Source organism: Hordeum vulgare, chromosome 2H, assembly GCF_904849725.1.
Source record: "Hordeum vulgare subsp. vulgare chromosome 2H, MorexV3_pseudomolecules_assembly, whole genome shotgun sequence".
NCBI classification, from domain to species: Eukaryota; Viridiplantae; Streptophyta; class Magnoliopsida; order Poales; family Poaceae; genus Hordeum; species Hordeum vulgare.
Window position 1 is genome coordinate 642869126 of NC_058519.1, and position 12791 is coordinate 642881916.

The 12791-nt window shown below is 48.4% G+C and overlaps 1 pseudogene; it reads right to left on the reverse strand.

Annotated features, from left to right (window-relative positions):
• Positions 1–8926: 8926 nt before the first annotated feature.
• LOC123431156 lies at positions 8927–9449 on the reverse strand (annotated as a pseudogene).
• Positions 9450–12791: the final 3342 nt, after the last annotated feature.

Here is a 12791-nt window from a genome sequence, read left to right on the forward strand (position 1 = left end):
AAAATGCCATAATAGGTAGGTATGGTGGCTGTTTTGAGGGAGGCTATATGGTGGGTGTAATGCACCGGCGAAAGTTGCGCGGTACTAGAGAGGCTAGCAATGGTGGATGGGTGAGAGTGCGTATAATCCATGGACTCAGCATTAGTCATAAAGAACTCACATACTTATTACAAAAGTCTAGTAGTCATCGAAACAAGGTACTACACGCATGCTCCTAGGGGAAAGGTTGGTAGGAGTTAACCATCGCGCGATCCCGACCTCCACACAAAGGATGACAATCAATAAATAAATCATGCTCCGACTTCATCACATAACGGTTCACCATACGTGCATGCTACGGGAATCACAAACCTTAACACAAGTATTTCTACGAATACACAATTACTCACTAGCATGACTCTAATATCACAGATTCATGTCGCAAAACTATTGCAAGGAATCAAACATATCATATTCAGTGATCTACAAGTTTTATGTAGGATTTTATGACTAACCATGTGAATGGCCAACTCCTGTTAACTCTCTAAATAGGTATAAGTGAAGCATGAGAGTTTAATTCTTTCTACAAAAGATATGCCCCGCTCTAACAAATATAAGTGAAGCAAAAGAGCATTCTACAAATGGCGGTTTTCTATGTGTAGGGAAACAGGCAATCCAAACTTCAAAAGATATAAGTGAAGCACAAGAAGCATTCTATAACGCCAACCAAGGACTATATCATACCAGCATGGTGCATAAAAGAAAAAGGAAAAACAAACACAAAAGACGCTCCAAGCATTTGCACATATCATGTGACGAATTAAAATATAGCTCCGAGTAAAATTACCGATAGATTGTAGACGAAAGAGGGGATGCCTTCCGGAGCATCCCCAAGCTTAGACGCTTGAGTCTTCCTTGAATATTACCTTGGGGTGCCTCGGGCATCCCCAAGCTTAGGTTCTTGCCTCTCCTTATTCCTTCATCCATCGTGCTCCCACCCAAAACTTGAAAACTTCAATCACACAAAACTCAACAAAACTTCGTGAGATCCGTTAGTATAATAAAATAAATCACCACTTCAAGTACTGTTATGAACACATTCTAAATTCATATAAGCATTATATCTACTGTAATCAAACTTCACCATGGTTCATACCCACCGATAGTACCCATAGATTCATCAAAATAAGAGAACAATGCATAGAAAACAGAATCTGTCAAAACAGAACAGTCTGTAGAAATTTGTATATTCCTTATACCTCTGATATCTCAAAAAAATCTGAAAAATTACGAACGTCTGGAAAATTTGCATATCAATCAGCAGAAAAAAGAATCAACTCCAAAGCTCTTCCAGAATAAAAAATGAAAATTAATTTCGTGAGCAGAAAGTTTCTGTATTTTCTCAGCGTGATCAAACAACTATCACCCAAACTAATCATAAAGGCTTTGCTTGGCACATTATTTTTAAAAAACACAAAGGAATTGTACAAGGGGATAATTATTTTTGTGAGAAACTTCCATGAAAAATTCTACATTGTTTCCATGAGCATGAACACAAGTGTTCAAGGTCGACCCTCACTTCCACAATGCATAACCTTTCAATCATTTCTCTTTTTGAAAAAGTTTTAAGTTTCCCTCTATATTTTCTTTACTAAATAAAAGCACTCAACAGAAATAAATGACTCTCTAAAACTTCCGGGTTGTCTCCCAGGCAGTGCTTTCTTTAAAGCCATTAAGCTAGGCATAAAGTGCTCAAGTAATGGATCCACCCGGATCCCAAGGCATATCAAAGCCAATTTTAATTAGCAATGATTTGAAATTTAGTAGTGAGCACAAGGTAACATATATCAAGCAACGACGAAGTCTAACTCTCTTCCTATGCATTGGCATGTCATAAAAGAACAATTCATGCACATCAAGTAAAGGCCAATACATAGCATAAGCAGTTTCTTGCAATTTTATCATATTGGAAACATAGAGAGGTGGAGATGTAGTTCCTCTCTCATAATAATTGCAAGTAGGAGAAGCAAGCACATGCATATTATATTCATCAAAATCATCATGTGTAACATAAGGAACTATAGCTAGCTCATCTTCATAAGCATCATTCATATTGGCATCATGGCCACAAGCATAGGAAGCATGAAGTTCATCAAAAAGGGATATTTCAGACGAATCCAAGGGATCATAGCATTCATCCTTCGGTAAGAACGAAGGGAAATTAAATAATGTATGAGTAGAAGAGTTACTCTCATTAGAAGGTGGACACGGGTAGCTAGTCCGTTCTTCCTCCTTTTGTTCTTCGCTCTCCTCGTCATCTTTTTCTTCTAATGAGCTCACAATTTCAGCATTTTCTTCTTCCATAGTTTCCTGCAAAATAATAGTCTCTTCTTGGGCAGCATAGGATTTCTCCTTAAATCGTTCAATGTGGGCATTATTTTCATAATTAGTATAACAATAATGAAGCATAGCCAAATTTTCAGATCGGTAAGGAGCATCATCATTATCATCATACCTTTTAAACAGAGCCTCAATTTCATTAGCACCCATAAAAGCAACAAACTCTTCTATTTGATCCACATCATAGTAATCATATATACCATTAGCATAAGAAGCCAAAGTTCTATGATCATTAAACTCACAAGAAAAGGGAAGGTGTGGAGCGTTCATGAGCAACAAGTAACACCATGTCTCTTGCATAGTTCCCAAGCATACCATTTCAACAAATGGATTTGATCCCATAAAAGTTTCCCTTTTTGTGTCAAGCGATAATCCCTAAAGTATTCACGTTGATCCAACGTGTATCCCATTATATAATTGAATGGGGCTTTCTCAGGATTATTAAAGAAGTATATAATATTTTCCACGTAACGAGCATCGAGGGTTTTAGGAGGTTCCCCATCTCCATGAGTAGCAAGTAAACCTAATTTTTTTGGTATTTCGTGTTCCATTCCATAACTAAAGATAGAGAACAACTTAGAACAGCAAATAAATCTACTTAGTGATAAAGCAAACAAGCACACACGAGGATATTCACCCCACGCTATTGCTCCCCGGCAACGACGCGAGAAAAAGGTCTTGATAAGCCACAAGTATAGGGGATCAATTGTAGCCTTTCTCGATAAGTAAGAGTGTTGAACCCAACGAGGAGCTAAAGGTAGGACAAATAGTCCCTCAAGTTCTATCGACCATCGATACAACTCTACGCACACTTTACGTTCGCTTTACCTAGAACAAGTATGAAACTAGAAGTACTTTGTAGGAATGATAGGATAGGCTTCCAAGAAAGTAAAGAACACGTAAATAAAACTAGGGGCTGTTTAGAAAAATAAACAAATACGTTAGTCTAACGAGTGTGGAAAAGTGGTGTTAGGAGTTGTGGAGTTGTCCCCAAGCAATTGACTACATTACTAGATCGATAGCAAGTATCATGTGGGAGAGGCCTCTGCTAGCATGCCATCCCATACTTGGAATTCTATGCACTTATGATTGGAACTATTAGCAAGCGTCCGCAACTACTAACGTTCATTAAGGTAAAACCCAACCATAGCAATAAGATATATTGGTCCCCCTTCAATCCCATATGCATCAATTTCTATGCTAGGTTTGAAGCTTCTGTCACTCTAGTCTGCCAATACATAGTCCTATCAACATACAACTAACTCTATGGTGTGATCCACGCGCGCGATCATATGATGGGCACCAAAGGACAACAACATAACCACAAGCAAATTAAACCAACCATAGCAATTCATCAATCACTGATAGGACAACGATAATCTACTCAGACATCATAGGATAGCAACACATCATTGGATAATAATATGTAGCATAAAGCACCATGTTCAAGTAGAGGGTACAGAGGGTTGCAGGAGAGTGAACTGCTGAATATAGATGGGGGAAGATGATGGAGATGTTGGTGAAGATGACGGAGGTGTTGGTGTAGATCGCCGTCACACGATGATGTCCCGGGCAGCGTTCCGGCGCCGCCGGGAGAGAGGGGGAGAGAGCCCCCCTCCTTCTTCTTCCTCCTTGACCTCCTCCATAGATGGGAGAAGGGTTTCCCATCTGGTCCATGGTCTCCATGGCGGCGGAGGGGCAAGAGCCCCTCCGGGATTGGATCTCTCTCTCTGTGTCCTTCTGTTTCTGTGTTCCCAGATTATGCGTTTCACCGTTTATTAAATTCCTGGAGATCCATAACTCCGATTCGGCTGAAATTTTAACACGATTTTTTTCCGGATATTATCTTTCTTGCGGCGAAAGAAGGGCTCCAACCGCCTTAAGGAGGGGCTACAAGCCTGCCAGCTGCCGCCATACCTCCTGGTGGCGGCTACAGGGCTTGTGGGCCCTCCGTGCATCTCCTCGCGTTGATTCTTCTTCCCAAAAATCATAAATATTCCAAAAAAATCCCCGTAAGTTTTTATTACGTTTGGATTTCGTTTGGTATGGATATTCTGCGAAACAAAAAACATGCAACAAAGAGGAACTCGCACTCGACACTGGATCAATATGTTAGTCCCAAAAATAGTATAAAAATTTGCCAAAATTATATGAAAATTGTAGAATATTGGCGTGAAACAATCAAAAATTATAAATACGACGGAGACGTATCAAGGACTCACCCTGGTTCGACCTTCAAGGTGTTCCAGGTCGCACTTGGCCACCAGGGCTGCCTGCTTCACCTTGTCACGACTCCTAGAGAACAACGCCACCAGCTCCGGGACATCGCTGAGCTCGACGCCTGGGGGCAGTGTTGCACGCTCAGCATTGGCCACGCGCCAGGTCCTCATGGGCCGGCTCCCGGCGATGGGGCCGGCTGCTGGGGCGGCCGGGCCGCGGTTGATCACGACGATGGTGCCGTCTCCAGGTGGTGGGTTGGTGGCCGACTCCCTTGATGTCCCAGCGAGCACCGTCTCCGCAGCCGGGGGTGGATCGGCCGTCTCCGGCGCCTTCATTGTCGCCTCCGGCACCTTCATGGTCATCTCCGGCACGCCGTCTACATCAGCATCACGCGTGTCGGGGATCACTTCAAGATCCACGGGTGACGAGGCGGCCGGCTCAACGGTCTTGGCGGGCTCGGCTCCTCGAGGTCGGCTCGGCGCCGCCTCACTAGCTGGCTCCTCCAAGCGTGCCTGCTTGGCGGGGTTGTGTCGGGCCTTCGACCGCTTCTCCTTGGGAGGCTCGTTGGCCTGGCCGGGCTGAGATTGACCTTCGGCCGTCTTCCGAGCCGCTGTTTCCCAGCGAAGGGTGGATTCATCATTCAACGCCTTCTTGGCAGCATTGGCAGCTGCCCAGGCGGCTCGCTTGGTGGCGGAGGCGGTTTCCTCCTCCACCTCTTCGGCATCCCTGCCAAATAAAAAATTGAGGAATTTATCCTCACACAAGAAATCAAAAAGAGATAACAAAGGGCTCTCACCCTGCCACGACGGGCACCCGCTTCCTGCCGGCGCCGGCGGATGCTTCTTAGCGCCGCCTCCTCGTCCTCCGGCTGGAGGTCCCGTTGCGGCACGCTTGGGGGCGGGCTTGGATGTGGCAGCCCCCTTTCCCTTGTTCCTGGCGCCTCGCCAGGCGCAGCCGTCTCACCAGCATTGCGGTGGCCCCGCGTCAAGGGAGGGCTAGTGACTTCCTCCAGATCCTCTGGATCCTCCCCGAAGGCTGCATCATGCGGAGTAGGCGGCGTCTCGTCATCATCCGTCCAGTCAAGAAGGGAGGGCTTTAGGTGGTCACCAGGCGACTCGGAGCCCTCCGAGTCCAGCGCTTCCTCCGAACCTTCGGAGGCGGCGGCCCGTGGCTCTGTCACCCCCTCATCCTCAATTTCAGAGGGGTCCAACGTCTCCACGTCGGCGGCTGGCGGGTGAAGCACTTGCAGGCTCTCGAACATCTAAGCAATGGAGTCGGCAGCCGGCTCAAAAAAGAGAACAACAAGTTCAAAGATAAGTAAAACAAGATTCGGGAAGGTACTTACCACTAGGGCCGGATGTGCTCGGTTGTAAGGGGCCAATCCTTCTTGATGGAAGAGATCACCTTCGTCCATGTTGGCGGCAGAGATCATGATCACATTCTGAGCCAGCGCGCAAGCTTGGAAGTTCTTGGTGGAGAGCCGGCAGGGGTCAAGCGCCCGCCCATCTGAGAAATCATATGCGGTTGCCTCTGCAGAGGCAGGATCCGACGGGTCATCATGGTGGTGAGTAGGTCGCAGCCCAGGAGGCCGCGAATCTTCATGTTGTCGAGGTGAGCGCATATCAGCGCCACCTCGGCAATCGGCTTCGGATACGAAGCTTTCCATTTCTTCTTCGCCATTGGAGGAGGGATGGCGAAGGGGGGCAAGTTGAGGCAGTCGTGGGAGGGGTCGCCATTCTTCACATAGAGGAATCCCCTCTGCCACATTTTGATAAAGTCCTGCAGCGGCATCTGGGGGAAGCCGGACATCGTGCTGTGATGCACCAGCGCCGCGCCGCACGGGGTCATCGGGCGGGGGCCCTTGAGCTTCGCCGCCTCGGCTTTGTCCATTTTCATGGATTCCTGCTTGAAGAAAAACAGCTTTTGCCAGAGGTCGAGGTTGGGCTCAATCCCGAGGAAGCCTTCGGACAAGACGAGGAAGGAGGCAAGTTGAAGAATGGTGTTGGGCACCAGATGGTGCAGCTGCAGGCCGAAGAAGACGAGGAAGTTGGCAAAGAAGTTGCTTGCCAGTAGCCCGAAGCCTTGGTAGAAGTGTTCTCCGAACATGACTACCTCTCCCTCCTTTGGAGACGGGGCAACTTCGGCTCCGGGCACCCGCACCGCCACAAGGGATGCAAGAGGTAGCATGCGGCGATGGCAGAACACCTCAATGTAGCCGTCGCAGATGTCGTTGCCTAGCCATGCGCCGTTGTGCTCTCCCTTCTTAGGGGCACTGCTTGACATGGCGGCGGACGGCGAAAGTTGGGGCACCCCTGGATGCGGCTGGTGGCGGCGGCCTAGGCGACGACGAAGTCAAGGCGGGGTCTCTTCTTTCTCTAGGCTTAGGGAAGAAAGGGGCATAGGTGCAGGGCGAGAAGGGGGCGAATGGCCTCCTCCATGCTCCCGCACCCTATTTAAACCCCCACGATAGATCGTGGGGAGGGGATCCGGTGCGCATAACGCCCCCTCTCCCGATCATTACGGGCGCACTTACGCCTCCTGAAACCCAACTGTCGCGGAGTAAATCCGTAAAGGATCCGCCGTGCGGGGGCCGAGGGGGCGTCGTGGCGGGACTCAGGGTTCAGGTCCAGTCCCGTCATCTGTTCGAATCATCATCACGTCAGGCCAGGGCCTGGCACGTGGCGCAAACTGCACAACTTGCGGCGAAGCTGAGGCGTTCTTTGGAAGCTAGCCGATTTCCAAGCCGGCGCCTCCTATTGCAGGCGACTAAAGGAGATCAACAACAAACAACTCAAGTCTGCAAGGCTCCCACTCTGAGGCGGCAGGCTTCCCCTGCTTCGGGTACTACTAAGAGGGGATAACCCCGGGGTAGGCTCATCAAGCCTGGTCCTTTGCCTTCTACATCGAAGGAAAAGCACAACTCTCTCTGCTCGGCTAGGAATCCCCTGCCGGCTAGAGGCGAGATGGCCAAATTCCTTTGGCCGGCTAGGAAGCCCCTGCCGGCTAGAGGCGAGACGCCTACCTCCCTCTGGCCGTCCAGGACGAGCTGGCCGACTAGGGGCGAGGCGGCCGTTCCCAGGGCCGGCTAGCGAAGCCGCTGGCCGGCCAGGGAGCCCAAGTCACATCAGATCGTAGGTCATGACGAGACCCTACGATCAAAGTTGCGTACTCGTCAGCACGAGTATAGGTTTGGAGCGCATGGCAGGTACATCGTCGGTGGCCATGCCGCTGACCTACCCCGGCTCCGATCCATCATCCTACACAGTGTCAGCCCGTCAAACTCCAACTCCATTACCACACTCGGTGTGGGAACAGTGGAGACAGCCGTACTGGCAACCCATGACGAATCTCGCAAGACGACGCCGGACGTACTACACGTGCCATGCGTCGGCCTTACGCGAGAGCCTCATTGGCTAGCCAACGGGTCCCGTAACCATATGGGACCTTGCAACCGGTGGGCCCCTCCAGCGACAAGACAAGACCCTTGTGGCCTGATACGTCTCCAACGTATCTATAATTTTTGATGGTTTCATGCTATTATCTTGTCAAACTTTGGATGTTTTGCATGCTTTTTATTTATTTTCTAGGACTAACTTATTAACTCAGTGCCAAGTGCCAGTTCCTGTTTTTTCCATGTTTTTGACCCCTTTCAGAAGAGATTTTGAAACGGAGTCCAAACGGAAGAAAATCTCCGAAAAGATTTTTTTTGGAACGGAAGAAGATCGGAGAACTTGGGAGCCAAGCCAGAGGAGCGCCAGTGGCCCCACAAGCCCCCACCCCGCGGACAGGGGGGAGGCCGCGGCCCACAGGCTTGTGGGCCTCCTGGACCTCCTTTGCCCTAGGTTTTGCGCCTATATATCCGCAAAAATTCCACAAAAAATCAGGAGATCATCGAAAGTACTTTTCCGCCGCCGCAAGCTTCTGTCTCCGCAAGATCCCATCTGGGGCACGTTCTGGTGCCCTACCAGAGGGGGGATTCGGATACGGAGGGCCGGGCCATACAGGCTTGTGCCGTGACGGAGAGAGCCCTACCTCCGCCTCCAAGAACGCGAGGAAGAGAAGTCGGCCGGCGCCGGCACTACTCTGGCTACGCCGGAGGCAGCGAAAGCGGAGGGAGGAGGGAGGGGGGACCGGGGGACGGGACTGCGGGGGTATTATCTTGAAACGGTGACTATGAACAATCAATTCTTCAAAGAATGGATCACAACAGAACTCTTTCAATCAACAAATACTTCAAGGGATATATAAAAGAAAGAATGAAGGTATCACTACTTTGGGTGTTTCGTTTCAATAAAATGAGGCAGGGGGGAGACCCCTTTTTCTAAAAAAAATTAAAAATGAAGGTATCACTTTGGGGTATATCCTAGCTAGTATCCTACACATTATGTCCATTATCCACTCTAACAATCCTGTACAATTATCCAATACTGCAAAACAGACCAAACCATCAACCACTGATCATACGTATGCCTAACGATTTCTCTTCTAGAGATCGATCGATCCATCCTACTGGAAAACCCTGCGGTTGCTTCGTCAGTTCCTGGCCTCGTTCGTGCCACCGCTTGGGGCGGACGGCGGCGTTGGGGCTCTCGGCAGCATGGCGAGCAAAAGCGGCGCGTACTTGTGAACGATCGCCTGGTCCTTCACCTCGCTGGACACGTCGCCGGCCGGCCGGCCGAAGCGGACGCGCAGCGGCGGAGGCTTCTCGTAGGCTGATGGTCAGGAGAATCAGCACGAGGCATATGGCCACGCGGCTGCTTCGGGAGCTGGAAGAAGAACCCATTGTTTCGCGAGTAGCGACCAGGAGATGATCGTTGCAGAGAAGTTTGCAGTGAGCTGAGCAACGAGAGATGTTGATTCTTGAAGAAGAAAGGGAGATGATACTTTTGTGTTTATCTGCGTTGGGCGTGGAGCTGCTCATATATAGTGATGGGAGTTTGGAGGTGAGTGTTGGGTGGAGGGGGTCAAATGGGGAGGCTGAGGTGGAAGAGGCTCGGAATGTTCTCATCAGTCTCCTTTTGTGTTGACTTGGAGGGTGCTTGATACGTTTTAGTCCCATAACTAAAAGTAATGGGACTAAAATTTGCTAGCCTCATCCATGTTTGGATTCAAATACTAAAGAGACTAAAATCAAGTTAATGAGTATTTATTATCCTCCAAACCGTCCAATCCAGAACCCGCACGTGTTAAAGGAGAGGACTAATCCACATTTTAGTAAGGGTACCCCTGACTAAAAAAATTTAGTCTCAAAACTAGTTTTAGCCCCCTCTTTAATCAGGGGTGCTTGAAACTTTAGCCTTTTAAAGAGACTATTTTTAATCAGACAAGTTTTAGTCCTTTGAATGCAAACACCTTTTTGGTTAATTAGAGAACGAACAGAGGACGACTTTGCTTCTTCTGCTCTGGTGGAAATTTAGACTACTTGAGAACATTCAAGATGAGTGGTGGAAATTTAGGCGCCAACGTGGAGAAGATGAGTGGGATCCGTATAAACTTGTACAAGTAGCCTTTTTTTCAGGGAAACTTGTACAAGTAGCTGTTTATATTTGGATGAAAGCAACTCATCCGGTCCATGAATTAGTTGAGCTTGGTTAAGCATTCAGCGTACGTAACGTACCTCACTCGTTTGTCCCGTCTCCCGTGCATATCTAGACAGGCGTACAGGTGGACGCTAGGTAGCTTATTAGGCTCGAGACTAACTGTTGCGTCGTAGGCAGCGGTGGACTACTTCAGTAGTGGAAACGGTCGGTCAGTGGTATAGGCGCGGACTGGCGACTGCGACGTTTGAGTGGCGAGGGTCGTTGGACGCGTTCGTTTCACGCTCCCTTCGAGTCCCTTCCGATGATCGGAGCAAGTGGAAAACGCGGCTCCGCTGCGCCCCCGTTCGTCGGTGGCTCATCGCGCATCTGTACTATTAAAAGCACGAAAGGGCAGATTCAACTACAGATCTGGATCGTCTGATTGCATCATCAAAGACCTAAAAATGTTGTTAACGAAACTTCTCGTCGCTAACGAAAACACATATTAACGATACTCTGATTCCCTCGCTACTAACACTTCCCCGTTTCTCAAAAAAAAAAAAAACTCCACCATCTTACGCTGGAACTGCTCCCGCATACGCGCCCCGTGCCGCTCGGTCCTGCCGCCACCACCGCGCGTTCGGTTCCGCCCCGCGCTTGCCGCTGCGCCGCCCGGTTCTGCCACCGCCCCGGCGCACTCGTTGCCGTGCCGCTCGGTTCCGCTGTCGCTGCCGCTGCCACGCCGCTAGATTCCGCCGCCGCACACTCGGTTCTACCTCCGCCGTCCGTTGATCTACTCATCGAGGAGGAGGAGCGCCGCGAGTTTGAGGTCAAGGGCGATCTCACCTTCGCCCGCAACCGCAGCGACGTCGTTGATGCCCTTCGAGGAGTTCGGGGCCTTGCCGGCATGCGGGGTTCGGGCAAACGATGTCGGTCCTTTGTGAGGAAAGGAGATTGTCTCCACCACGACCAAATCAGGACCACATGCTCAAGCTACTTGAGCTCAAGCCCTCCGGGAGACCCGAGATATGTGGGCACAAATATTATTCAGATTGTTCAGGCAACTTTTTGTTTTGTGAAAAGTTTTGGATTTCTCATCAACTCATGTTGACCCAAATGATGCAGCCTTTTGAGCGCCTTGCCTTGCCTCACGTGACCATAATAAATTGTTGCTGCAGAAGAGGAGGCGACGTTGGCTGCGGCGGCTCAGCACTAGGTTGGGATCGCATCTGGACTGGAGGAGGTTGCCAATGCAAAAGAGGAGCATGTCGAGATCCCTTCATTGAAAATTCTGCACGCGCCAGCAGCAGTTTTCCTCTGAACTACACAAATCTACAGCAGCAAGGAAAGCCCACTTTCGCCTCCTTTTTTTCATATCATTTGACTTATGTTCTTCCTGTTGATGGATGGTACCATAGATTTATAGGATTCAAGAATGGTTGCGGATTTTAAAGGATGGCTCATTGTCCTTGTAATCACTGGAATGTTTACGGATGTTTACAAGTATGTGTGTTGATTTGTACAGAGCCAATCGGTTGAGAAATTACAATTGCATTAGAGACATCATGGATGGATAGAGCTCCCCAAACAGAGACGGAGAGACGATTGATGGAACAACTTAGAGAGGACCAATTTGCAAAGAAAGCCCCCACACAGCCTGAGCGGAGAGGATGCTACTACACAACTATCCCTGCTTCGGTTAAACACAGGAACATTTCTGCAGATGAGCTGACTTTGCTGAATTTGGGCAGCGTAATGTTCTTATTATATTGTTTGGTACAGCTAATCTTATTAGCATGTACCTGGTTTTTTATATCTTCCTTTTCCCACAATATATTTCCTGCAGCAATACCTTGTCTGATGTGACACGTCTTTATTACAATTTGAACAATGAAATGTTTGGCGCTACATGGGGACGCAACAACCTGAGTTTGAATAGTACAGCCCACAATTGTACTCCCTTCATCCCACAATATGAGCGTTTTGCAAACTATGTTACCTTACAAACGCTCTTATATTGTGGTGGGACGGAGGGAGTAGTTAGCACAGCAACTAAAAGCAATGGGAAAACATTAGTTTGCTGCCTTTTGTCCATTCAATCACAATTCTGTCAATTATACTATAATCTGCAAATAAGCATCGTAGCTTGCCGCTACTGGTGCTTTGCTCAAATTGATTCCTCTTATAGGTTCCCATGAGTAGAAAACACCGAGTTGACAAGTTGTACCTATATTTGTTGACGAGTCTGTTCTACTTCTCATCTCAGACAAGCTTGCTGGAGACTGTCCTGGCCAAAAATTATCAAGGCCAAGAAGATTTACTCTTGGAGGAGCTACAGTTCTCGTTCATAGCGTTTATAGTATGGCAAGCAAAACCAAACAATTGATAGTACGTCTTATTTATTATGTGGATCTATTCTCTAATGTATTTGAGTTGTGTAGATGGGACAGTCGGTGGAGGCGTTTATGCAGTGGAAAGCATTAGTCAGTCTTCTTTTGAGCTGCAGTGAAGCTGTAAGTACTAATATTTTCTATCTCATGCTGCATTTTATTCTCGCTCCTTCAGTATTGATGGTTCAAATGTCTACATTCATCTCCTCTGTAGTATTGCTATTCAGGGTTTGGAAATTCATATGGAACTAGCTGGTTACCCAAATGACCCTGGCTCGTTTTA